At 33.9% G+C, this 25,929-nt stretch overlaps 1 protein-coding gene and 1 long non-coding RNA gene across 16 annotated transcripts in view; one reads left to right on the top strand and one right to left on the bottom strand.

Annotated features, from left to right (window-relative positions):
- The window catches only part of LOC309661903, a 1,098,809-nt gene that overhangs the window by 1,005,109 nt on the left and 67,771 nt on the right, over positions 1–25,929 (top strand). The window lies entirely within an intron of this gene.
- The window catches only part of ANKRD17 (ankyrin repeat domain 17), a 169,412-nt gene that overhangs the window by 98,342 nt on the left and 45,141 nt on the right, over positions 1–25,929 (bottom strand). The gene's annotated exons all lie outside the window — the stretch shown is intronic.

The following is a 25,929-nucleotide window of genomic DNA, read 5'->3' as shown; positions in this document are numbered from 1 at the left end:
AGACCAGAAAACAAAAATAAAACAAACAAAAAAACAAAATAGAGAAGTAAATACTGAAAAAAGGAAACAACAAAATGCCATCATTTGCAGAAAACATAATAATCCTTCTAGAAATTTCAAGAGAATCAATTGAAAATTAAGTAAATGGTAAGATCAACATACAAAAATCAATAGATTTCCTATACAGTAGCAATAACCAATTGAAAAATAAAGTGCAAAATGGAAGAAAAGATGTAATTCACAATAACAACAAAAACTACAAAATACCCAGGAGTAAACCTAACAAGAAAAATGTAAGACCTACATGAAAAAAAACGATAAAACTTTACTAAAGGACATAAAAGAACACCTGAAGAAATGGAGAGGCATACCATGTTCCTGGATGGGAAGATTCAATAGTGTAAAGATGTCAATTCTCCCCAAATTAATCTGTAAATTCAATGCACTTCCAATCAAAATCCCAAAGGGATTTTTAATGGAACTTGACATGTTGATTCTAAAGTTCATCTGGAAGAGAAAATACACAGAAATTGCCAAAATTTTTTTGAAAAAGACAATGGGGAGGGATGCCCTACCAGATGTCAAATATAAAATGACAATCATCAAAACAATGGAGTATTAAATCCAGAACAAATATATTTTGGACTTTTAAAATATGATACAGATTGTATATCAAGTCAGTGGGAAAAAAAGACATACTGTTCAATAAATTATTTTGGGAGAATGGTTACAAAACTGAAAAAATTAGGTCCCAACCACAGAATATATATTCTAAAAATTCCAGATGAATTAAAATCTACTAGAAACGTAAATAAAACTAAGAAGTAGTAGAAGAAAATATAAGAGACTAAATTACTATTAGAAGGCTTTTCTGGAAAGACACAAAACCTAGAAGCTAGGAAGGAAAAGACTGATAGATTTTGACAGTATAAAAATGAAAAATCCAAAGATTCCATAAAGTAAGACAATTGACAGGTTAGGAGAAAATGTTATAAAATATGATGAGTATATTATAAACAGAATTATAAAGAAATCCTAAAATTTCAGTAAGAAAAAGGCAAATCCCACAATGGGCAAAATGATATGAGTAGGCAATTTATACGAGACATAACAAATGACCAATAAATATGCTCAACTTCACTGGGAATCAGGTAAATACAAATTAAAATGTGGTATTATTTTTTATCCATTGACAGATAATGCCTATTTTGGAGATTTGGCAGAATCTATAATCGACATTTAAAAATGCAGTTTTCCTTCTAAGAATTTAGTGTACAGAAATACTTGTACATGTAAGCAAAAAAATATGTACAAGGATGTTCATTAAAGTATTGATTATAACAAAAAAAAATCTAAGTAATCCATATGCCCAACAGAATAAGTTAAATAAATTATACTATGAAATAATAAATAACCATCTAAAGAATAAAGTAGGTCTACATATAAAAGCCTACACCACGACTATCTAAGGTACGTATCCTGCTCATTCTGTCCCTTCACTTTTCATCTCTTTACACTTCATTATTTATCTTTATGAAACTTAACAATATAGTGACATTTTCCCAACTTGTTTATTATCTTCTTCTTACTTGAATATAAATTCACTTAGGCAAGGATCATATTTGGTTCTTTGCTCTGTCCTTTGCAACTAGAACAGAGCTGTAAACATAAGAATATTTCCTGAATAAATACATGAATACTGATGTAGAAAGATATCAACACTACATCAGGTGAAAAATGCCTCAGTAAAGCAGGCGTGGTATGCTTAAGTTGATTTTAAAAACAAAATGTATGTGTACAAGAACACAAACAAAAAATTTCAAGATATATAAACCCAAGCGATTAACAGTGTAATCAAAGAGTGAAATCAATGAGAGAATTTTACATTTTTACTTGTCTGTACCCTTCTATATTGCTTACCTTTAAAAACAACAACAAAAAAGACCACGTAGTTTCCTATTGTGTAATCTTCGCAAATAATTTTAAAAAAACCTTTATCTTCAAAGAAAAATATCAAGAATAACTTATTTCCATATTTCTAACAAAAATTCCAAAACAACTACCATAATAATTTGTATTATTTTGAGGTATATAGGATTAACTTGCTGGTATATGTAATTCAGTCTGAAATGCACATGCAACCCAATCATTTTTAAATGAATGAAAGAAGTCTTGGCATCAAAATCAGTCATTGTAAGATTCAGTTAAAGCAACTGCTTGGTTTCCCAAGAGAAGAAAAATCAGGAGAATATTATATTCTTTCCCTTCATTCTTTTTCCTTCTGTATCCAATTAAATTTTTTTGAAAGTCAGGTTTATTGAAGTATAATTTCGAACATATTCACCCATTTTTAGTTGTATAAATCTGTGAATTTTGACAACTATATAGTTATGTAATTGCCACCATAAACAAGATAGACAATATTTCTTATATTCAAAAATTTCTCTTGTTCCTTTATAGGCAATCTCTTACCACTACCCTCTGCCCCTAGCAATCATGTTTTCTGTTACTTTCATTTTCTCTTTCACAGAATGAAATGGAATCATCCAGAGTTTTGAGTGCAGCTTCTTTCACAAATGCACAATGCCTTTAAGATTCATCCACCCTACAGCATGCGTTAGCAGTTCATTCCTTTTTATTGCTGAATAAAAGTTTTTTTAAACTTACCTGACTAGGATCTCTAGTACTATGTTGAGTAGGAATGATGAGAATGGGCAACTCTGCCTTGTTCTCAACCTTAGGGGAAAAGCATTCATTCTCACCATTAAGTATGACATTAGTTCCAGGTTTTTCATAAATACCCTTTATGAGGTTAAAAAAATTCTCTGCAAACACCAGAATTCTCTGAAAATTTTGCTGAAAATTTTTTCAACAATGCATGTTGAATTTTGCCAAATTCTTTCTGTATATATAGTGACATTATAAAATAACTTTTCTTGAGTATATAAATGTAGTGAATTACACTGATTGATTAGCAAATGTTAAATCAACTTTGCATTCCTAGAATATACACCATTTGTTCATGATGTATAATCTTGTTTATATATTGCTAGATTCTGTTTGCTAATATTTTGTTAGGATTTTACATCTAGGTTCATTGCATATTGGTCTATAATTTTCTTTTCTTATAATATCTTTGCTTGGGTTTTGGTATTAGGGTAATAATGCAGGTCTTATGAGTTGGGAAGTGACTCCTCATCATCTATTTTCTGGAAAAGTTTCTGCAGAATTTGAATTATGTCTTCCTTTAATGTTTCATATAATTCACAGATGAAGCCATTCAGATGTGGAGTTTTCTTTGCTGGAGGGTTTTTAATTAGAAATACTATTTCTCTGTTAGATATAATATTATTCTGTTATTTATTTATCTTGAGTGAAATTTGATATTCTGTGTTTTTCACAGAATTGTTCATTTCATCTAAGTTAAATTAGCTGGCAAAGTAATTCATAATACTCCCTTATTAACCTTTTAATGTATATGGCTGGGATAGCTTGTCTTTTCTCTCTCTTTCTCTCAATCACTTTTAATGATTCTTTCAAAGAACCTACTTCCAACTTTGTTTTATTTTCTTTGTTGTTTTTATTTTCAATTTCATTAATTTCTAGTTATGTTTATTTATTTATTTATTTATTTATTTTTAAATTTTTATTTATTTATTTTTATTTATTTATGGCTGTGTCGGGTCTTCGTTTCTGTGCGAGGGCCCTCTCCAGTTGCGGCAAGCGGGGGCCACTCCTCATCGCGGTGCGCGGGCCTCTCACCATCGCGGCCTCTCTTGTTGCGGAGCACAGGCTCCAGACGCGCAGGCTCAGCAGCCGTGGCCCACGGGCCCAGTTGCTCCACGGCATGCGGGATCCTCCCAGACCAGGGCTCAAACCCGTGTCCCCTGCATCGGCAGGCAGACTCCCAACCACTGCGCCACCAGGGAAGCCCTGTTTATTTATTTTTGTTAATTTATATTCTACTGTTATGTTTATTATTGCTTGCATTCTGCCTGCTTTGGTTTAATTTGCTCTTCTTTATGCAATTTCTTTTTTTTTTAAATTTATTTTTAATTAATTATTTATTTATTTCTGGTTGCATTGGGTCTTCATTTCTGCGTGCGGACTTTCTCTAGTTGCGTCGAGTGGGGGCTGTTCTTTGCTGTGGTGTGTGGGCTTCTCATGGTGATGTCTTCTCTTGTTTCGGAGCATGGGTTCCAAGCGCGTGGGTTTCAGTAGTTATGGCATGCGGGCTCAGTAGTTGTGGCTCGCAGGCTCTAGAGAACAGGCTCAGTAGTTGTGGTGCATTGGCTTAGTTGCTCCACGGCATGTGGGATCTTCCCAGACCAGGGCTCGAACCCATGTCCCCTGCATTGGCAGGTGGATTCTTAATCACTGCGCCACCAGGGAAGTCCTTCAATTTCTTAATGTAGAGCTTGAGGTCACTGACTTTACTCTTTTTTAATATAAGCATTTAGTGTTATAAATTTCCCTCTAAGCACTGCTTTAGCTGCATACCACAAATTCTGATATATTTCATTCAATTCAAAATATTTTCTAATTTTCCATGTGGCTTCCTCTTTGACCTATGTATTATTTTTAAGGTATGTTATTTAATTTCTAGATATTTGGGGGTTTTCTAGAGATCTTTCCATTTTTTATTTTTAGTGTAATTCCATTAGTCAGAGAACACAGAATCTTTTAATCAAAGTCAAAATATTTTTGAAGTTTTATAGGAATTTTAAATAAAGTTAATGGAATGATAATTGACAGAAAGTCATACTGTACCAAAGCTGTATGCTTAAAAATGATAAAAATGATAAAATTTTACTACTCAATAAACATCAAATATGAGAAGGTTAAAAGTCAATTAAAAAGAAAGATTTCTAGTATCAATATTTCTTTTATATTTAACAAAAAAAAAAAATGAATGCTCCATTCTAAGAATCCTACATTTCTGAAGGTGGAAAGGATCTTAAACATCACCTAATCAATGATAACCTATTCTCATGGTTATACATTGAACATTTACACCTTTTTCTAACTCTGAAGTTTTACATTTTAATATCTAGCCTCTATAATTCTATCATTTTGTTCTTATCTATTAAATCTTATTTAACCGCATTCTAGGATCCTAAACCTTTCCTCTATCGTTCAGTCTATCTGTTCCCTTCTGGATCATTTCTTTCCCGACCAATTCACAAATAAATGTGCCCACCATCTCAAGTATTTTATAATCATGCCCTTCTGAGCTTCTCTTCCTTGACTAACTCATTTAAATACTAATATGTCCCCTTCGTTTCATCTTGAGTCTTTTTGTCTGTTTAAGTTATGTTTAAGTTAGGTAAGTTAACAAGGTAACGTCATCCATAAACACGTTTTAACTGATAATTTAAAATACCAGTTTCCACTGATAATTTTCAAATATTTATCTCTCCCAAATAGACTTCTCTGCTAAGCTTCAGTTCTATTTTATCTAAACTGTTTGATATCTCTTCCTGGATGTGCTATAGACACCTCAATTAAACATATCTTAAATTAATATCTTTCTGTACTCTTCCCCATCTCCAAGAAAAGAAAGCTCTTCTTCCTCCTGTATTTCTTCTCAGAGGAACGTACAGAGCCTTGCCTTTACTATCTTCACTGTCTCACTGGCTCCACTGCTCAGAGATAATACTCCGCAATGGACAGCAACAGAGGAGGGGATAGACTATCATCCAAATAAATGATTGAACCCTATCTAAATTATATATGTTTTAGGTTTTATATATATATAAATAATATATATATAAAACCTAAAATTTAATCAAGCACAAATAATTAAAAGTCAGATTTCTAAGTATTCCAATTCCTTTTAAAATGTAAATAAGATTTATGACTCTTTTGTTAAAAACTGGCCAATGGCTCCCATTTCACTTAAAGCAATGCCAAAGTCTTTACAATGTCCCAAGGTAGGAAAAATTATTATATTTCAGTGACTTATGTAACCAAAGCTCTAAGAACACAATAGGTACTCAATAAAATAATTGCTAAATGAATAATTTCCAATATTTGGGTAAGATCTAAAAAAAAGAATATTCTTGGCATATCAAACAATGGTGAGCAGCAGCAACATTAGGACACTAGATACTTGTTCACTTAAATTCATAAGTATTTATGTACCATATTTGATACATTTCAGTAATAACTGGAACAGGTCACTGCTACCTATTATAAAAAATACTTTTCTTTATCCATTAATTTTACTTTATTTGAGTTGAGGTAGTATTTAAAAGGAGGTACATTTTTTATGCCATGTGATAAGAATAAAGACACTACTGCTCGCTTGTGACTTTCACTAAATTTTTAAATCCTGAAACTAGAAAAAATGGTAACCCTTTTCGTAGGTGAGGCTTTAGAACATTTGTATTATCAATCTCAATGAACTTACAAAAAGATACCTTTTAATTTTAAAATTAATTGTATTTTGCATAGAAATGAGTCCTAAAAATCTGAATTTATATATAGAAGCCAAATAGACTATACAACCAAATAAAGGGTAAAGCAATGCTTACCCTCCTCCACCCACACCAAAAAATGCTTCAGAAAACAGGCAATCACCTTGTCATGCTTCCTTGTTTGGGGAAGACACATTAGTCCAAAACAGTGCAAGACTAAGATATAAATATATACAAAATTCACATGATAATTTTTTTAAGGCAAAGAAATATAACAAGGTTAAAAATTTATTCCCAGTCTTCAATTCTAAATGCTGGATGGATGTTATTATAAAGAAACCTTTCAAAGAGCACATTTTAAACTACTTAGTAAATGATTTCACTGTAGCAATCAAGAATGGATAGCTACAGAGAGGAAAAATGAAAACCCCAACTGTCTTAAGCTATAAAGAATAGGTGTTTGTGGCTTTAGATACAATCATTATAGACAGCTGTGAAAGTACTTTATCTCACTAATCTTAAACTGAAAGAAAGATGTATTTTGGCAAGCTGTGCTAATGACCCAAAACACTGTGTTAAAGACATGTATGTCAAGGTATATGGGAAGAATAATGAATAAAATTAATTCATAAAATGTTAGCGTGGACAAGAATCAATATTTTTCAAAATTACTTCATAAAGTAAGTAGACATTTAAGTAGATCCTCTATATCCTAAAGTTTATACTTAAGTAGCTATTATCAAGTAACTAGATTCCTTGCTTAGCACCGACCTCAAGAACCATTTCAAAGGACTGAAATACAGTAAGAGCTCTCCCTAACTAAGTTTGTGAGTATTTTTTGGCATGACCTGATAAAAGGTTCACAAAATTAGTCAAATGGCCCCTGCAAATTATACTGCTCTTTGCAAGCTGTCATTAAGTAACTCTTACTCTGGAATAATTTTACTAGACATACATAAAATCACAATCACGAAAATACATGCCTGGGAAAAAAACCTCAAACTTTGTCCTATCTTGGTTTCCCCAGTGAAATCTTACTTTTTAAATTCACTGATTTTGTTGTCTGCTGGCAGACAAGAAGTAGCAGGCATGCAGTCTGCATCACATAGTGTTTCCACAAAAGTTTTGTTTCCATCCTAGGAATACGACTATTTTGCAGTGAGTTAATGCAAATATGAAATTTAAATATCTTAAATTGCAAAGATTAAAAACTAATTATCGTTTACATTATTAAAAGAAACTTCATGGCCAATTCAACTCAGTAGATTTTCTTAGCTAATTAATTTGGATGTGAGTCTTAATAATGGGATCAGTAACTCCTAGTTGGTAGGATTCTTTACTAATCTATTTCTACCATAGCACTTCACACATCAAATGTCACAGACATAGCATATTTTATTTACTACATTTAAAATGTTTGAAAGAAAGTAATACATTCAATTTTCAGAAAGAGCTTTGTAAGCATTCTCTAACTAAAATGTTCTATTTGTCTGCTGGTTATCAAGGACTCAGGATGCATTCTGAATAGCACCCTTTTAGCCTCCAACTCCCCACCAAACACTCTAAACTGAGAAGCTCTGAAATAGTTGTTAGCTCTTGTGTTGCTAATACATCCTACCCACAGTAAGAAGGGTTCTTGTGGTAGAAGGTGGAAAAGCAGTTATTATGCAAATACCACTGAAGTCTTATATTCCTATAGTCATATAGTAAATACCATTTACATTATGGAAATCAAGGTTTATGCAATGTTTATGGCATAGACAATTGTGCTATATAACACAATAAATGCATCCTGATGAACCTCACATTCTGCAAAATAGCACATTAAAAATAATATGACTTAGGGAAAAAATAGGACTGGGGACATTCCACTCAAAACTTAAGCAACTCTAATCAGAACACCACAAATAAAGAAATATGTCTTAACTTTTAAAAGAAAAGAGAACCCTGCTACAGCACTTTCAAGAAAGAACATTTAGCCAAACTAAGCCAAGACAAAGAAACCCAGGTGAATGAGAATCACATTAAATATATTATTTACTCTTTGACTTGGGGTATTCAAGTGTGTTAGTATACTTTACATTCAGCTCCTATTATCCCGTGGTACAAAACCTAAAAATATTGGGAAAAACCATGTATGAACCAAAGTACCCTCAGACTTATACTACTGCCATCATTCACCTTAGATATCCGTATGTATAATCTAAATCAACACATTTTTGAAATTACCCCAGGAAAACAAATATAGACTAGAATTGTCCCAAGCAAACTGAAACATGGTCCCTGCATCTACTTAATAATTGTACATGAGCATTCATTTGCTTTAAATAAACATTCAATGGAGCAGAACAGTTTTACTAAAATATCACTGACTTTGATCCATTACATAGAGTCATGATAATAAAGTAATACAAATTATTATTTAATTAGCAATAAAATATTTAAGTCTATACACCGAACTCCTTAAATTACCCAAATACATCATTTACTTTAGTTTCTCTTTGCAAATGAAAATCCCATTTGTTGCATTGCAAATATACACCCAACAAATTAACTGAATAGCTATGGGCACTATGTTCCATTTGATAAAACGTTAGATTATTCAAGAATATGTCTACTTGCTCTACCCACCACCAGAGCCTCCCATCAAGCCTCTTAGATAGCCTCAACCACCAGAGGGCAGACAACAGAAGCAAGAAAAACTACAATCCTGCAGCCTGTGGACCAAAAACCACAGTTACAGAAAGATAGAGAAGATGAAAAGGCAGAGGGCTATGTACCAGATGAAGGAACAAGAAAAAACCCCAGAAAAACAACTAAATGAAGTGGAGATAGGCAACCTTCCAGAGAAAGAATTCAGAATAATGATAGTGAAGATGATCCAGGACCTCGGAATAAGAATGGAGGCAAAGATCGAGAAGATGCAAGAAATGATTAACAAAGACTTAGAAGAAATAAAGAACAAACAAACAGAGATGACCAATACAATAACTGAAATGAAAACTACACTAGAAGGAATCAATAGCAGAATAACTGAGGCAGAAGAACGGATAAGTGACCTGGAAGACAGAATGGTGGAATTCACTGCTGCGGAACAGACTAAAGAAAAAAGAATGAAAAGAAATGAAGACAGCCTAAGAGACCTCTGGGACAACATTAAACGCAACAACATTCGCATTATAGGGGTCCCAGAAGGAGAAGAGCGAGAGAAAGGACCAGAGAAAATATTTGAAGACATTATAGTCGAAAACTTCCCTAACATGGGAAAGGAAATAGCCACCCAAGTCCAGGAAGCGCAGAGAGTCCCATACAGAATAAACCCAAGGAGAAACACGCCGAGACACATAGTAATCAAAGTGGCAAAAATTAAAGACAAAGAAAAATTATTGAAAGCAGCAAGGGAAAAACGACAAATAACATACAAGGGAACTCCCATAAGGTTAACAGCTGATTTCTCAGCAGAAACTCTGCAAGCCAGAAGGGAGTGGCATGATATACTTAAAGTGATGAAAGGGAAGAACCTACAACCAAGATTACTCTACCCGGCAAGGATCTCATTTAGATTTGATGGAGAAATCAAAAGCTTTACAGACAAGCAAAAGCTAAGAGAATTCAGCACCACCAAACCAGCTCTAAAACAAATGCTAAAGGAACTTCTCTAAGTGGGAAACACAAGAGAAGAAAAGGACCTACAAAAACAAACCCAAAACAATTAAGAAAATGGTCATAGGAACATACATATCGATAATTACCTTAAACGTGAATGGATTAAATGCCCCAACCAAAAGACACAGACTGGCTGAATGGATACAAAAACAAGACCCATATATATGCTGTCTTCAAGAGACCCACTTTAGACCTAGGGACACATACAGACTGAAAGTGAGGGGATGGAAAAAGATATTCCATGCAAATGGAAATCAAAAGAAAGCTGGAGTAGCTATACTCATATCAGATAAAATAGACTTTAAAATAAAGAATGTTACAAGAGACAAGGAAGGGACACTACATAATGATCCAGGGATCAATCCAAGAAGAAGATATAACAATTATAAATATATATGCACCCAACATAGGAGCACCTCAATACATAAGGCAACTGCTAACAGCTATAAAAGAGGAAATCGACAGTTACACAATAATAGTGGGGGACTTTAACACTTCACTTACACCAATGGACAGATCATCCAAAATGAAAATAAATAAGGAAACAGAAGCTTTAAATGACACAATAGACCAGATAGATTTAATTGATATATATAGGACATTCCATCCAAAAACAGCAGATTACACGTTCTTCTCAAGTGCGCACGGAACATTCTCCAGGATAGATCACATCTTGGGTCACAAATCAAGCCTCAGTAAATTTAAGAAAATTGAAATCATACCAAGCATCTTTTCTGACCACAACGCTATGAGATTAGAAATGAATTACAGGGAAAAAAACGTAAAAAAGACAAACACATGGAGGCTAAACAATACGTTACTAAATAACCAAGAGATCACTGAAGAAATCAAAGAGGAAATAAAAAAATACCTAGAGACAAATGACAATGAAAACACGACGACCCAAAACCTATGGGATGCAGCAAAAGCGGTTCTAAGAGGGAAGTTTATAGCTATACAAGCCTACCTAAAGAAACAAGAAAAATCTCAAGTAAACAATCTAACCTTACACCTAAAGAAACTAGAGAAAGAAGAACAAACAAAACCCAAAGTTAGCAGAAGGAAAGAAATCATAAAGATCAGAGCAGAAATAAATGAAATAGAAACAAAGAAAACAATAGCAAAGATCAATAAAACTAAAAGTTGGTTCTTTGAGAAGATAAACAAAATTGATAAGCCATTAGCCAGACTCATCAAGAAAAAGAGGGAGAGGACTCAAATCAATAAAATCAGAAATGAAAAAGGAGAAGTTACAACAGACACTGCAGAAATACAAAACATCCTAAGAGACTACTATAAGCAACTTTATGCCAATAAAATGGACAACATGGAAGAAATGGACAAATTCTTAGAAAGGTATAACCTTCCAAGACTGAATCAGGAAGAAACAGAAAATATGAACAGACCAATCACAAGTAATGAAATTGAAACTGTGATTAAAAATCGTCCAACAAACAAAAGTCCAGGACCAGATGGCTTCACAGGTGAATTCTATCAAACATTTAGAGAAGAGCTAACACCCATCCTTCTCAAACTCTTCCAAAAAACTGCAGAGGAAGGAACACTCCCAAACTCATTCTATGAGGCCACCATCACCCTGATACCAAAACCAGACAAAGACACTACAAAAAAAGAAAATTACAGACCAATATCACTGATGAATATAGATGCAAAAATCCTCAACAAAATACTAGCAAACAGAATCCAACAACACATTAAAAGGATCATACACCACGATCAAGTGGGATTTATCCCAGGGATGCAAGGATTCTTCAATATACGCAAATCAATCAATGTGATACACCATATTAACAAATTGAAGAATAAAAACCATATGATCATCTCAATAGATGCAGAAAAAGCTTTTGACAAAATTCAACACCCATTTATGATAAAAACTCTCCAGAAAGTGGGCATAGAGGGAACCTACCTCAACATAATACAGGCCATATATGACAAACCCACAGCAAACATCATTCTCAATGGTGAAAAACTGAAAGCATTTCCTCTAAGATCAGGAACGAGACAAGGATGTCCACTCTCACCACTATTATTCAACATAGTTCTGGAAGTCCTAGCCACGGCAATCAGAGAAGAAAAAGAAATAAAAGGAATACAAATTGGAAAAGAGGAAGTAAAACTGTCACTGTTTGCGGATGACATGATACTATACTTAGAGAATCCTAAAACTGCCACCAGAAAACTGCTAGACCTAATTAATGAATATGGTAAAGTTGCAGGATACAAAATTAATGCACAGAAATCTCTTGCATTCCTATACACTAATGATGAAAAATCTGAAAGAGAAATTATGGAAACACTCCCATTTACCATTGCAACAAAAAGAATAAAATACCTAGGAATAAACCTACCTAGGGAGACAAAAGACCTGTATGCAGAAAACTATAAGACACTGATGAAAGAAATTAAAGATGATACCAACAGATGGAGAGATATACCATGTTCTTGGATTGGAAGAATCAACATTGTGAAAATGAGTATACTACCCAAAGCAATCTACAGATTCAATGCAATCCCTATCAAATTACCAATGGCATTTTTTACGGAGCTAGAACAAATCATCTTAAAATTTGTATGGAGACACAAAAGACCCTGAATAGCCAAAGCAGTCTTGAGGCAAAAAAATGGAGCTGGAGGAATCAGACTCCCTGACTTCAGACTATACTACAAAGCTACAGTAATCAAGACAATATGGTACTGGCACAAAAACAGAAACATAGATCAATGGAACAAGATAGAAAGCCCAGAGATTAACCCACGCACCTATGGTCAACTAATCTATGACAAACGAGGCAAAGATATACAATGGAGAAAAGACAGTCTCTTTAATAAGTGGTGCTGGGAAAACTGGACAGCTACATGTAAAAGAATGAAATTAGAATACTCCCTAACACCATACACAAAAATAAACTCAAAATGGATTAGAGACCTAAATATAAGACTGGACACTATAAAACTCTTAGAGGAAAACATAGGAAGAACACTCTTTGACATAAATCACAGCAAAATCTTTTTTGATCCACCTCCTAGAGTAATGGAAATAAAAACAAAAATAAACAAGTGGGACCTAATGAAACTTCAAAGCTTTTGCACAGCAAAGGAAACCATAAACAAGACGAAAAGACAACCCTCAGAATGGGAGAAAATATTTGCAAATGAATCAACGGACAAAGGATTAATCTCCAAAATATATAAACAGCTCATTCAGCTCAATATCAAAGAAACAAACACCCCAATCCAAAAATGGGCAGAAGACCTAAATAGGCATTTCTCCAAAGAAGACATACAGACGGCCACGAAGCACATGAAAAGATGCTCGACATCACTAATTATTAGAGAAATGCAAATCAAAACTACAATGAGGTATCACCTCACTCCTGTTAGAATGGGCATCATCAGAAAATCTACAAGCAACAAATGCTGGAGAGGGTGTGGAGAAAAGGGAACCCTCTTGCACTGTTGGTGGGAATGTAAATTGATACAGCCACTATGGAGAACAATATGGAGGTTCCTTAAAAAACTAAAAATAGAGTTACCATATGACCCAGCAATCCCACTACTGGGCATATACCCAGAGAAAACCGTAATTCAAAAAGACACATGCACCCGAATGTTCATTGCAGCACTATTTACAATAGCCAGGTCATGGAAGCAACCTAAATGCCCATCAACAGACGAATGGATAAAGAAGATGTGGTACATATATACAATGGAATATTACTCAGCCATAAAAAGGAACGAAATTGAGTCATTTGTTGAGATGTGGATGGATCTAGAGACTGTCATACAGAGTGAAGTAAGTCAGAAAGAGAAAAACAAATATCATATATTAATGCATGTATGTGGAACCTAGAAAAATGGTACAGATGAGCCAGTTTGCAGGGCAGAAGTTGAGACACAGATGTAGAGAATGGACATATGGACACCAAGGGGGGAAAACTGCGGTGAGGTGGGGATGGCGGTGTGCTGAATTGGGCGATTGGGATTGACATGTATACACTGATGTGGATAAAATTGATGCCTAATAAGAACCTGCAGTATAAAAAAACAAACAAAACAAGTAATACTAAACTTTCATTGGGTTATTTGTATGGAAATATGTTAATATAAATGTTTCAGACATTACATGAAATTTCTAAAAATCTTATATTTGTATTTGTATGGAAATATGTATGGAAATATGTTAATATAAATGTTTCAGACATTACATGAAATTTCTAAAAATCTTATATGTTCTGGTATAATGTTATAAGTAATAATCCTAGTTATTACTTTAAAATGTATATCTCAGAAATAACTAATTTTCTTGTCAACTGCATTATTATGAACTTTCATCAAATCTTTTACCGTGGTCATTTTTAAGTCTTTTGTCATTTACAGACAGTTGTGGGTGTACTCTGATGATTTTGCAAATATGTTCCTATAAAAGGGTTTCATCTTCAAGAAATTCATGGAAAAGACTCTGACAAGTACAGGTTTCTGGTAACTGACTGTACTGCTGAACTGAATGAATAAGCATTTTCAGAACTCTGATGAAACACTAATGAACTCATAAAAGTGCTAACAAAAGATCAAGATGAAAAAAAACAATTAATTACATGGGACTGAGTGAACTGATGAGGATGAGTATAATTTTTGTGACTTTCAGTCTGAATTAAAAAAAAAAAATCCCACAAGGACTCAGAGGCAAAGAATATACAAATCAATTTTCACTGCAAAGTAAAGGAGCTGTTACAGTGGAGGATTACTGGACTGAATGTCAATATTATGACATAGTATGAGTGTGTTTCATGTTTGGTAATTGCAATCATTGCTGCTTTTGTTGTGGTCATCCATGTACAATGCTTGGTGTCAGTCTATTTATCTCTTGTAAAAATAAAATACAGTGTGTGTGTGTGAAAAAAAAAAAAAAAAGAATATGTCTACTTGACACTCAAAAGCTCAAGACTTCCTAAGATATGTGGCTAAGTTGTCTATAAGATATGCTGGCAAAATGGCTTTGAAATATATGCATATGCGAAATCTCATCCCAAATCCATATTTTTGTAAAAGAAAAAAGACAATTTGAATGTTGAAAGGCACATGATTTATAATTAATAACTTCAGACGTAATTCCTTAGTATAAATAGTCTAATACCAGAGAAAGAAAAAAAAATTAAGGTAATTTACTTTGGCATACTACAGCTTCACCCCAAATCACAAAGGAGATTAAACCAAAATTATAAAATTCCTTTCACTGGACATCCGGCCCCCACCACATATCCCCCAACAAAATCAAAGCCATCCTTTCCCAAAATGATACCCAAATACATTCTCCAATGAATTACATAATAAATGAGGTGAGTCAGGAACAAAACAAATTACAAAGTTTTAAAACTGTGAAGGTAAAATATACTAGCTAAGGAAGGTGACCTAAAACTTACATAAAAATATATATAAGAATTTGAAGAGTTTGATATCAAAAATCTTAAACTCTTACTTCCTGGGAGCAAATCCAAGAGAAAGTAGCTATAGTACATTCTAAAAATTCCCCATTCTCTTCCCAACACACCTCCTTCTATTCATGGCTCCATTTGCCTCAAATTATGGCAACAGGACATCAGCAATTATACCACAGCTATAGAAATTATTTCCACACTTGCCCTGGGGCCCTTCCCCTGTAGGTCGCAAAAAAATGTAGCCTGCCTCTGCAGGTGCCCATGCATGTTGGTAGGGCAGGAAGAGGGGGGGTAGAAAGAGAGGGAGACAAGCAAAGTGGGAGGGAAAAAAAAGGGGGGGGGGAAATCCAGCAGGACAAAGAAATAGGCTCCCAGGCACTTTTCAGCAAGAAGTCATCTATTTACCTGAAGAAAACACTTTCTCAATTTTCCATTACCTTATATAAATATCCTCATTAATTCTACCTCTTCTAATCCCCTTCGAAACATTAACTGTAGAGGCATACCACAGAAATTTACAATTACAGTTCCCTCTGCCTAGAATTCACTAAGATTTTCAAATACCTAGTTTCTTCTGAACATTCAGGTTTCTATTTAAATTTGTCATTCCTTAGAGCAGTACTTTTTGACCCTATGAACCCTCCTCCTCTCTGTCATGGTCTACCCCCATCATCTTGACTTCATTTTTTAATAGTATTAATGATAATATTAAATTGTATTATTTATTTTCTAGTCAAATTATATACTGTCAGTCTTTTCAACTAAAATATAAGTCCCAAGAAAGTAGGAACTTCATCTGTCTTTTTCACTGCTGTAACCAAAGCAGTACACCTAGGAGGCAGTCAATAAATATTTGTTGAATGACTATTATATCATTAAAGATATTTAACTTTGACAAGTCCTTTACTTTGAGACCCTGAAATATGTCTCTATGCTTTTCATATTTTTTCATTGCCTTAAAAAAATTTCTGACAACAGAGTATATCCATGAAGTCTATCTTTTTCACCTAGAGGAGTATTATTGTAATGAAAACTCATACAGTTAGTATAGACCCTTTTTTGAAGCTAGAAAAACATTAAACACTAAAAATGTTCTTGTGCTAACAGAGATTTACTTATATATATATATATATATTTTTTTTTTTTTTGATGTGGACCATTTTTAAAGTCTTTATTGAATTTGTTATAATATTGCTTCTGTTTTATGTTTTGGTTTTTTGGCCCTGAGGCATGTGGGATCTTAGCTCCCTGACCAGGGATCAAACCCACACCCCCTGCATTTGGAAGGTAAAGTCTTAACCACCGGACTGCCAGGGAAGTCCCTACTTATATTTTTAACCCATCATGAATTTCAGAATCCTAAAAAAGAACACAGAAGAGCTTTTGTCTCTTGTCTGCATTGATTACAGAACAAAATAGGTTTATACTATAAAATAAAATAAAGACAGGAGGAACATTTTTGTCCAGATTATTTAAATATTGAAAAAGTCTATCATAATAGACTACAGAATCTCCCCACCTGAATTTTTTTTAGAAAGTGCCAGCCAATTCAAAGGTCTGCTTCCATTCAGCATTTAATAAAGAAGCAACTTTACTTCCTTGATGCTATGGACTAAAATGCTTGTGTCCCTTACAAAATCATATGTTGAACTCTACCTCACAATGTAATGGTATTAAGAGGTGAGGCCTTTGGGAAGTAATCAGGATTATATGTCATGAGAATGGAGCCCTCATGAATGGGATTAGTGCCCTTTTAAAAGTCATAAGAGAACTTGCTTCCTCTTTTTGCTCTCCACCACATGAGTACAAGAAATCGGCTGTCTGCAACCTGGAAGAGGGTCCTCACTAGAACCTGACACCACACTGGAACCCTGAGATCTCAGACTTCCAGCCTCCAGAACTATGAGATGTAAATTTCTGCTGTTGACAAACCACTCAGTCTATGGTACTTTGTTATAGCAGCCTGAATTGGCTAAGATATTTGGAGAGTTTGGGGGCATATCACTTCATATTTTCTTTATCCACACTCTTAGAGCAGTGGTTCTCAACTTTAGCTGTACACTAGAATTAACAGACAAAGTACTAATGCCTGGGCCACATCCTCAGATATTCTGATTTAATCATTCGGAGGTATGGCTTGGGCATAAGAATTTTGAAAAGCTCTCTAGGTAATACAAATGCAAGACCAAGGTTAAACCACTGCTTAAAAGATAAAGATTAATAATTCCATCATGAAAGTAGTTTACTATATGAAGACAAAAATAACTTCCCTTAATTGAAAGGCATTTCGTCATTCTAACTGCCATTAGCTTTTGTTTACATTCAAAAACAGCCAAACATTTTATAAATCACATAAAAGACATCAGAACCTTTCTTTCTCATGCTTTCTCTCCATTCACAGGTGGGCAGGGTCAGACTGTCTCCCTGTGAGCTGAAAAAGGCACTTTAGTTCAGGCAGAGGGGCAGGGTTCTCTGAGGCAGGCCATTATGTATGATTATAATAACGAAAGCAATGAAAAGCAAAGGTTAAAGTAAAAGAAACAGATCCAACACAGAGTCAGATTTTGCTCTTCCCTGTTACACTCTGAGGAAAGCAGGTTGGTGCACTGGGAGGTGTGTTGAGGGTGAAGCTCAGTTATTAAACAAACACATCAAAATACCTCTAATGTACTCAGCACTATGCTAGGCACTGATGAATAAAACTGGATCACAGTAGTCTTGTAATCAGGCATCCACCTCTACCTTTCAGATGCCCCCACCTCAACCAACATCATGATCACTCTCTCCTTTCCATCAGGGGTTGGACTGTAACAGGAATACAACTGTAATGCCAAATGATTACCTTTGGGGAACTAGTGTTCAAGTTTAACTACAGGTCTGTTGAATGTCAAGCTCTGTTTTTACTCAAGGATTACTCATAGGATTTAGTCAATCCTAGTAAAAAAGAAATTGATCCTGTAAAGAACAGGTATCTTGGAATACAAAATGACCTCACTAATTAATCATCTGTTTAAATGGTGCTAGGGTAAAAAGTTAAGATTCTTATCTCATCACATCATGTATCACAATATAAAATAAATTCTACTAAGACTGGATTAAAAACCATATAGACTAATATTATCTGATCTCCAGAAGAGGAAAGATGTTTTTAAATATAAAATAAGAGAAATTATTCACAAAGAAAAAGATACACTTACATAAAAGTTTTGCAAAAAAAAAAAAACCATACCAAAAAAATGTAAATAACTCAGAAAAAAATCATCACATTTGACAAAGATTCACATCAATACATAAAGATTCTCTCAAAAAATAAAGCCACATTTCCTTAGTAAAATGGCCAAAGGACATTTAAAAAATGTTTTTCCAGTAGAAAAACTAAAAATAACCCAGATATCCAACAATATAAATGCACAGTAAGTTATATTCTCAGGCTAGAATATTATGCAATCACCAAAAGAATTATTTTCAAGAAAAAGTAATAAAATAGAATAAAGCTCAAGGCATATATATTAAAAGGACATAAAATTCTAAAGTCTAGTAAAAATAAACCAGATGTGAGCAAAAGACAGATACAAATATTAAAATATTTATGTTTTTCCTTTATGCTTCAAAATCTTTACACTAAATACGTATTAATGTAATTAACAAAAAAGTTTCAAAATCCATATCCCTTGATCTAGAAATGTACAATAAGTTTTCCGAAATCTAAAGGAAAACACAGCAAAATACTCATTGCAGTATAATTTATAATAGCAAAAGAAGAAATAAAAGTAAATTTGACACATTTATTTAAATTGATACTTCCAGCAAATATTTAAGGACACAGCAAAATATAAATAATGTGTGAGGGGAAAAAGATAATCAAGACATATAATATTTTTAAATTATATGGTCCCAATTTGTTAAAAAGGTGCATATATCTGTATCTGCATAAAGAATGGACTGAAAGGAAACATACCAAAATATAACATTGTTCATTTTAACTTTCTTTGAACCATTTTATAATTTCCAAGTTTTCTATAAGATTTTATAATTAATAAAGTTTTCCACCTCATTCCTAAAGACCTGACAAGAGAGTGTTTGCCGTTAGTAATAACCTGAAACAGTTTATTTTAAATTGCTTCAAAATGTATTTACTTTTCTAAACATAGGCAGCTGAGAGCAATTTTTAGAATCTTTCACTAAGTATGTTTAGGCCTCCTTAAAATGTACTATGAAACATAAGCATATTAGATGCGGTATATAAACACAGTACGCTATCAACAGTTAACATTGGCAGTCGATTGTGTCAGAAGTATGTGCAATGGAACTGCTCGACACTGAGTAAATATTGCATGTATAAGATATGAAATGACTTTACAGCTAAACAGATGAGGGCTAGAAAGACTATAAGATGTGGCACTCTATTAGCCATGAAAGATATTTCATTGCAAATTTGCCACAACTTAGTCTATTTCAGTATAATTCTCTCCACAGTCCAGAAGTTTAAATATAGTGACTATATGGTTTACAGTTACAACAAAATAACTGGCACTTGACTAAGCTTCCCATCTCTTTTCAGACAATGGACAACAGGTAAACAGGGGTATGATAACTGAAAAGAAAGAACTGAACACTACTACTTCTCCATCTTTCTGCTATATCCAGCAGTATTTGAGGAAAACAAAGCTGAGAACTGAAGTCCTATTTAGTTCAGGAGACAAAGACCAGAGGTTGGAGAAGCTGAGAAAGCTAAAGTTTGTAAGGCAGAAAACTGGAGAGAAGAACTGGGAACAGAACCACTACAGAACTATAATCTAACAACCACAGGGGCTCCCACAGGGCTGGGATACAAAAGATTCAACCAGCCAGAGGAGAGAGATTTCACTGAACACTTGGGGTACTCGGTAGAGAATCCAGAAAGGTCACACATACGAATGAGTAGGGCTTCTCTAACTTTAGAGCACAGAATACTAGATAAGAATGCTTCAAAACAAGCCTCAAAAGAACGAAGCTTATTTGCAAGTAACCTGCTAGCCAAAATTAACGTCAATACTTTTTAAAGGACAATAATATTTAGACATTTGAATGTTATATCACACTGTCCAACACCAAATAAAAATTACTAGACTTGCAAAGAAGCAAGAAAGTATGTCTTGTAACTGGGGGAAAAAAAACAGATAAACAGAAACAGACCTTAAAATGACAGGCATAGAATTAGCGAACAAGACTCTTAAGCTCTTTAAAATATTCTCAAAGACACAAAGAAAAATGTGAACATATTGAAGACAGAAATAAAGAATATAAAAGATCAAACAGAATTTCCATAGCTGAAAAACACAGTATTTGTTACTGAAAATTAACTGAATCACACTGCAGAATAAAGGACCAATGAACCTGAGACAGAGCAATAGAAACTATCCAAACTAAAGCTCAAAGAGAAAAAGACTGAAAAAATGTACAGAGGCAATGCTACCTTTAGCAGGATGTAACAGTGTGTAATTCCCAGGAAGAGAGAGGAAGAGGACAGAAAAAAAAATGCTTGAAGAAATACTGCTGAGAAATTCTTGAAATGAGAAAAATATAAACTCACAAATTCAATAGGCTCAACAAATTTCAAGCAGGATGAACTCAACAAATTTCAAGCAGGATAAACACAAAGCAAACTGCACCAAGGCATGTAACAATAAACCCACTGAAAATCAATAATAAAGGAAAAAATCTTACAACAGCTAGAACGCTACATGCAGTGAAAATATACTTCAAACCTAAAGGGAAATAGATATTTACAGACAAAATCTTAGAAAGTTTGTTGCCAGCAGACCTGCATCATAAGAAACATGAAGGAAAATTATTCAAGTGGATGTAAATTATTCAAGTAGATACCCAATAAAACTGAATTCGTGCAAAGTAATGAAGAACACCAGAAGTGATATAAAAATGGGTATCTTTTCCTCATTAAAAAAAATCTTTAAATAATAGTAATCTATTCTGGAGATTCACAACATATGTAGAAATAAAATATATGGCAATAATTCCACAAGAGACACAGGAGAGAAATAAAATAAACTGGTATAAGGTTCCTAACATTATGTGTTAAGTGGTATATTATTATGTGAAGGCAGCTATGGGTTAAAATATGTATATTGCAAACCCTAAAACAACCACCTAAAAATAATAAAAAGAGGTATTAAGGCAACAGAGGTAATAAAATGGAATACTAAAAATACTCAATCTAATAAAATGCATTAACAATGGAAAAAGGGGCAATAACAAATGGGACAAATAGAAAATAATTAGCAAGATGGTAGACTCAAACATAAAATATTGATAATTACATTAAGTAAAAATGGACCAAATACATTGACTAAAAGGCAAAATTGACAGTCTGGATAAAAAGGCAAGAGATAACTATATGCTGTCTATAAGAAACACACCTTAAATATAAAGACAGAGAGAGGTTAAAAGAATGGAGAAAGATATACCAACAAAGTAGAATCTAGACAAAACAAGGGATACTAACAAAGATAAAGAGGGACATTTAATTACATAAAAGGATCAATTTAGCAACAAGACATAATAATCCTAAATGTTTATGTACCTCATAACCGACCTCCAAAATATAATGGAGCAAAAACTGACAGATCAGAAAGAAAACACGAGACTCTCCGTAATTATAGTTGAAAATTTCAAAACTCATCTCTTAGTAGTTGGTAGACAAGTAGACAGAAAATCAGTCAGGATATAAAAGACTTGAACATTATTAATTAACATAATCTAATTGACATTTATGGTACACTCACCCCAACAACTGCAGAGAATATATTCTTTTTAGGTATGCATGGAATATTTACCAAAATGAACCATATTTTGGACCATAAAACAAGTTTCAATACATTTAAAAGAATTGAAATCAGAGTACAGTATATTCTCTGACCACACATAATTGGAAACCTACAACACCCCAACATTTTAGAAATAAAACACTTTTAAATAATCCACAGAACCTTTCTCAAAAATAGTTCCTCATCTGAACCACAGATGACCAAAAATGACTTGAATGACTATTTTCTCAATTCTCACAAGGATGTTATATAAACAGTATCATTATACAGGCACAGGAGAAAAGAGATGTCTTAAGCATTAAAGCGTAATTCTCCCATGAAACCCCAGCTGAGAAAGGCAGAATGAGTCAAAGAGGAAATCACAAGGAAAATTATAAAACATTTAGAACTAAGTAATAATGAAAACACAACACATAAAAATGTGTGGTATAACCAGTGCATGAAAAGGAAATTTATAGCTTTTGATACTCACAGTAGAAAAGAAGAAACATTAAAAATGCAAATTATCAATATCAGGATTGAAAGAGGGAAGATTATTACAGATCTTACCGTCATTTAAAGAGTACAAGACTATTATGAACAACTCTATGTCAATTAATTCAACAACTTATATTGAAATAGACAAATTCCTTACAATACTTAGAACTATCAAAACTGACAATGAAAAGCTAAATAGCTATATTTCTATCAAAGAAACTGAACTTTTCATTAAAAATTTTCCCACAAATAAAATACTAGGTATAGATGGCTTCACTGGTCAATTCAATCATTCAAACAAGCTTTCAGGAAATAGAAGAGAAAGATATACTTCCAATCACTTTATGAGGCTAACATTTCTCTAATACAAAAATGGTCAAAGGTTTTTTAAGAAAAGAAAACTAAAGACCACAATGCCTTGTGAAGAACATTAATCTTTAATAACATACTAGTAAACCAAAGCCAGCCATATCCAAAAGGGGTCATACATCATGACCAAATGAAGTTTATCCCAAGAATACAAAGTTGGCTTAAAATCCAAGAGTCAATTAATATAATTCACACAATAACAGAATAAAAGAGGAAAATCATAGGATCATCTTAATAAAAACAGATAGAACACCCGACAATTCAATATCTTTTGAACCTAGGCGCCAAGTTCAGCTCTCACTAATCCACCTTAGAGGTGCTCACAGTACATGTTTTGAGTACAGTTGACCCTTGAACAACACGGGGCGGGGGTGGGGGTGGGGCGCCGTTAGCGGCGCTGACTCCCATGCAGCTGAAAGTCAGAAGCCTTACAGTAGGCCCTCTGTATCCACAGTTCTGCATCTGAGAACCAACTGTTCAACTGCTTGCGGATCATGTAGTATCAATACTTTAGTATGGATTTATTGAAAAAAAATCTATGTATAAGTGGACCTGCCCAGTTCAAGCCTGTGTTGTTCAAGGGTCAACTGTATTATAGTTACATTTTAACATGCTCTTTTTTTGTCTCCATTGATTCTTTTTTTTATTTCATATGTATTTTTGTAAGCCACATAAGTAACTTGGAACAAAGTAGAGAGTTATCAACAAATGTAAAATACTTTATTCAGTGAAATAAACTGAAATGCTTCAACTAAAAAAAAAAAAAAATTATTGTTTTTGATAATAAAAATTCCTAGCAAACTAGGGACAGAAGGGAACATCTCAACCAGATAAGGGAATCAAAAAAAGAGTATAGATAACATCATACTTAATTAGGAAAAACTGAACTTTTCCCCCTAAGATCAGGAACAAGGCAGTGTTGTCCACAGATCACCAATTCTATTCAGCATTTTATTGGAGGTCCTACCTAGGGCAATAAAGGAAGAAATAAAAAATTAAAGGCATAAAAATAGGGGAGAAAAAACTGACTTAATTTGCAGTGGTGACCATGTATGTAGAAAATCCTACCATCAAACAAACAAACAAACAATCCTGGTAGAACTAGTGAATTTAGCAAGCCAGTAGGATACAAGGTCAATATACAAATGTCCATTGCATTTCTATATATAAGCAACAAGCAACTGCCAAATAAAATATAAAGAATTACCATTCACAATAATTTAAAAAAACATAAAACACTTAGGGGATAAAGGACATTAGAATATGCTACCCCAAAATATACCACTTTGGCATAAGGATTATTTTGACTGAAGGCAACTGAGAGGCAGATGCAGAGAAGGAACTCTATGCCCTACCCCTTTCTGCCTAAAAGTAGTACACAAATTTCCCCTTTGTGAAGTATACCCTCCTGCCCTCTCCCAAACCAGGAAGAGGAGAAAGACTCAATCACTGGAGATGACTCTTTTCACTGGTGATGGCTCCCACTTAAGTCTGCATAAAAAACTTCAATAAATAATCCTTATCTACCAATTAGTTTTCCCATATAGTTACCTTCCTACAATTTACCACCCTAGAAGCCCAAATTCTTTTTCCTTTGTCTAGTCAGGACACAATTTATCACCCTTTGTTAAAATGGCATATAAGCTCCCAAGCCTAACTGCTTCTTTGGGTTTTCACTTCTTTTCCATGAGGCCCCACCATGTGCATGTGTAATAAATCTTCTCTCCTGCTAATCTGCTATCAGTTTAATTTGCAGGTCTCAGTCACTGAATCTAAGAGGGTAGAGAAGTTTTTCCTCCCCTAAAGGGACAAATTTAACAGAACATTTGCAAGGCCTGAACAGTGAAAACTACACAAAAGTTCTGAGACAATTAAAGAAAATGTAAATAAATGGCCATCATGTGGGCCAACATTATGTGAGCTATACAAAATACATTTCTAAATCTGATATAGCCAAGAAACCACGAGTTTGCAACCTCTGCTCCAGATGTTCTAAATTTTATCCTTGAAACAAACCAGACCACCAGAAAACTGAGTACTCAGGCTACAGTACTATTTTTTTTTAACACAACTGAATTTTAACAGAAAACTCTTCGCTTACATTCTGTAGAAACAATATAAAGCTTGTTTACTTTTGGAATGATGAAGTTATTTATTACAACAAGCAGTTCCTCCAATACAGGGGCCCAAAGAAAAAAATTTTTTGAGACCTAAATTGCACGAAATATATTAGTTATCCAGATCATGTAGTATGCTTATGGAGTTTATGAATAACACAAAACTCATCAAGTTTCTAATTTGGCTCTGGTTGCTAGTTAATTCAATCTAAGTCTAGTAATTGTATATTGTATATGCATTTCTTTTTTTTTTTTAATTTTTATTTATTTATTTATTTATTTATTTATTTATTTATGGCTGTGTTGGGTCTTCGTTTCTGTGCAAGGGCTTTCTCTAGTTGTGGCAAGTGGGGGCCGCTCTTCTTCACGGTGCGCGGGCCTCTCATTATCGCGGCCTCTCTTGTTGCGGAGCACAGGCTCTAGACGCGCAGGCTCAGTAATTGTGGCTCACGGGCCTAGTTGCACCCTGGCATGTGGGATCTTCCCAGACCAGGGCTCTAACCCGTGTCCGCTGCATTGACAGGCAGATTCTCAACCACTGCGCCACCAGGGAAGCCCCTGTATATGCATTTCTGTGTACTACTTTTACCTCTGGTCT

The sequence above is a fragment of the Balaenoptera physalus genome, assembly GCF_965194825.1.
Source record: "Balaenoptera physalus genome assembly, chromosome: 5".
Taxonomy (NCBI): Eukaryota; Metazoa; Chordata; class Mammalia; order Artiodactyla; family Balaenopteridae; genus Balaenoptera; species Balaenoptera physalus.
Note: the sequence above shows the minus strand (reverse complement) of the source record. Positions and strands in the feature narration are given on the sequence as shown.